The sequence below is a fragment of the Helobdella robusta genome (assembly GCF_000326865.2).
Source record: "Helobdella robusta unplaced genomic scaffold HELROscaffold_87, whole genome shotgun sequence".
Taxonomy (NCBI): domain Eukaryota; kingdom Metazoa; phylum Annelida; class Clitellata; order Rhynchobdellida; family Glossiphoniidae; genus Helobdella; species Helobdella robusta.
This window is the reverse complement of record NW_008705498.1, coordinates 53,356-53,719: the sequence shown is the minus strand read 5'-3', so window position 1 is coordinate 53,719 and position 364 is coordinate 53,356.

The window sequence follows — 364 nt, the reverse complement described above, 5'->3', positions numbered from 1 at the left end:
GTATATATATATATATATATATATATATATATATATATATATATATATATATATATATATATATATATATATATATATATATATATATATACATATATATATATATATATATATATATATATATATATATATATATATATATATATATATATATATATATATATATATACATATATATGTATTTGGGTTCAGATTGTCGTATATACAATACAGTTATTAATAAATATCACCACATTTTCCGCTTTGTTGAGTTTATAACCTGCATCATATCCTAACGTCACTCAGATGTTCAACACACTCGATTCAAGACTGAAAATAAAAACAACAACCACGTCATCCATCTTCTACTGCCACCAATTAAAAC